The 2,448-nt window shown below is 56.9% G+C and overlaps 1 protein-coding gene across 1 annotated transcript in view; it reads left to right on the forward strand.

Annotated features, from left to right (window-relative positions):
- The window catches only part of CDK18 (cyclin dependent kinase 18), a 28,951-nt gene that overhangs the window by 1,095 nt on the left and 25,408 nt on the right, over positions 1-2,448 (forward strand). The window lies entirely within an intron of this gene.

Consider the following 2,448-nt stretch of genomic DNA (forward strand, 5'->3'; position numbering starts at 1 on the left):
TTCAGCCCGAGTCCTGTGACTCCCTGACACCACCGCTGGCGGCTGGCCCCTCCTGTGTCAGCACCCTGTGAGGTTTGGCAGGACCCTGTGGCATTCCCCACTGGGCACGGGTTCTCGGCACATTCCTGGACACTGACCTGAGGGCACAGCGCCCTCAAGGATGCCCCGGCGTCTGGCTGGCAGGCAGGTGATTCCTGACCAGGCTGCTGGGTTTAGAGGACTTGGGTCAGCCTCCTGAAGGCAGTCTGGAGAAGGGGTTTCCTTGCCATAGCCAAGTCCCTGAGCAGGGACTACTCTGTCCCTGAGCAGGGACTACTCTGTCCCTGAGCAGGGACTACTCTGTCCCTGCTGCCTTTTCTGCAACTTCCGTGACCCCCTCTGCCCCCGACTGGGGGGTGCGGGAACCAAACTCACCACCAGTTCCAAGGAATCTCCCTGTTGGCTGCCACTGCCCTGCCCCCAAACGTACCAGGGTTCCAGAAGCCAGAGTAGAAGTCAGTACATTACATCCGATGCCTTATTTTAGAAAAATAAAAATTTTTAAAAATAAAACTCACTGCCATTGAGCCTATTCTGAATCATAGTGACCCTATGGGACAGAGTTGAACTTCCTCTGTGGGGGCTCCCTTATTTCAGATGTCCACTGTGGTCTGAGCACTGGGACAGCCTCACAGTCACCTTAGGAAGTGGGTATTCTTAGTCCATTTGACAAGAGACTAGTTGTCCCAACCCACTTTCATCCCCACTTCCAGCTGATCCCGCCTGCCAATCCTCACCCCAGCCCCTGCAGTGGGAGAGCCCCAAGGCCACTGTGAGGTCTCCTGTCTGCCTACAGACCTACTGACCGTCTGACCGACAGACCGCAGGGTGGGGGTGGGGCTCCAAGCAAGGAGGCCTGTGCCTGGCAGAGCCAGGCTTCTCAGTGGGTCACAGGAGAGGACAGCAGTTGAGAAACTAGGAGGTTCCTGGGCTGAGAGCTTTTGGATCGGGGGTGGGGGTGGGGGGGTGGCTGCAGGAAGCCTGCCCTGGGGTCTCGAGGCGGCGGAGCTGCCTTTTGAGGCAGCGTGTCTTCCCACCAGGGACTCAGAAGTCGGTCAATCTCTGCCCACTCTGCCTTTCCTGCGCCCAGGGGGACAGGCTCCTCACTGAGCCTGACTTAGCCCTCCTGCCACAGGAACTATCTTTTCCGGGGTCACTCTGCTTGGGACTTGTGTCAGCTATGTGACCCTCACTCCCAGCAAACTCCTGATCATCTCCAGCCTGGATTTCCACGTCTGTGACCTAGGAGCCACAGGAGGGAGCGCTGGCCTATGACTGAAGGGAAGGAGTGGATGCAGAGGGGCTGGTGCATCGCTAGCCTTTCTCCACGTGCCTCTGGGTGCACTGGAACCACCAACCTGTCAGTGAGCAGCTGAGCAAGCACTTCATTGTTTGCACCACCCAGGTACTCCCACTGGGTGCCCTGAAACACACACACACACACACACACACACACACCCCCCAACAACTCAAACGCAGTTAACTTTTACTTACTGTGCCCCTCTATGACAGGGTAGAACTTCCCCCTTTGGGTTTCTAAAGCTTTTAAATCTCTCCAGGACTAGACAGCCTCCTCTTTCTCTCGAGGAGCAGCTGGTGTGCGGCTAGACCTGGTGTGGGTTCAAACTGCTGACCTCGTATTTAGCATCTCAGTGTGTAACCCACTGCTCCACTGGAGTTCCTGACTAGGTGTCCAGCAGATGTTCAATACTTGTAGCCGTAGTGGCAGTTGTTACTTCAAAGGGCTTTTCCAGTCATTGTAACGTGCCCAGCACAAGAGGAGAGACTGAGGCAGGCCTTGCTCCCACACTAGGCTGGGCCCGTCGGTCATGCCTGCCTACTCTCCAAGGCAGGGAGGACAGAGAGAACAGAAGAAAGGAGCCTGCCAGGAGGGCACCAGGAGTCTGTGCAGTGCTGGGCCCTACCTTCTAGTTTCCAGAGCATTCCAGGGAAGCAGGCATGGGGAGTGTGCGAATCAGCAGCTCCTGCTCCAAGGGGCCGGAGGCCGAGCCTCCTTCCCTGGAGTACCAGACCCTCTCCGGATTCACTAACCATAGTCCCTGTTCTGCTCGGCTGTCTGAGCGGCAGTGGCTGGCCTGCAGCCAGACCCACCTGATTAGCTTCTCCCTTTTGGGAATGAGGCACATTTCTCTTCCCCGGCACTGTCCCACCATGACCCTGGCTCTCCCCATCCCTGAACCCTTCACCTTCACCCTTCAGGCCTTAGCTGCTGAGTGGGCAGGAGCTGGTGGAGGGCTTTGGGCAGTCTGGGGCTTTGGAGGCCGTTCCAGCCACCTCTGCCCCTCCATAGGAAAGGCCCTTAGGGTAAGTGAATTGCTCACCCAAGTTTCAGGATCCTCATTTGTAAATTGGGGAGAATAATGGTATTCCTTCATGTGGTTCTCAAGA

The sequence above is a fragment of the Echinops telfairi genome, unplaced genomic scaffold (genome assembly GCF_000313985.2).
Source record: "Echinops telfairi isolate 266 unplaced genomic scaffold, ASM31398v2 ScPeMD7_7424;HRSCAF=8462, whole genome shotgun sequence".
Classification (NCBI taxonomy): Eukaryota; Metazoa; Chordata; class Mammalia; order Afrosoricida; family Tenrecidae; genus Echinops; species Echinops telfairi.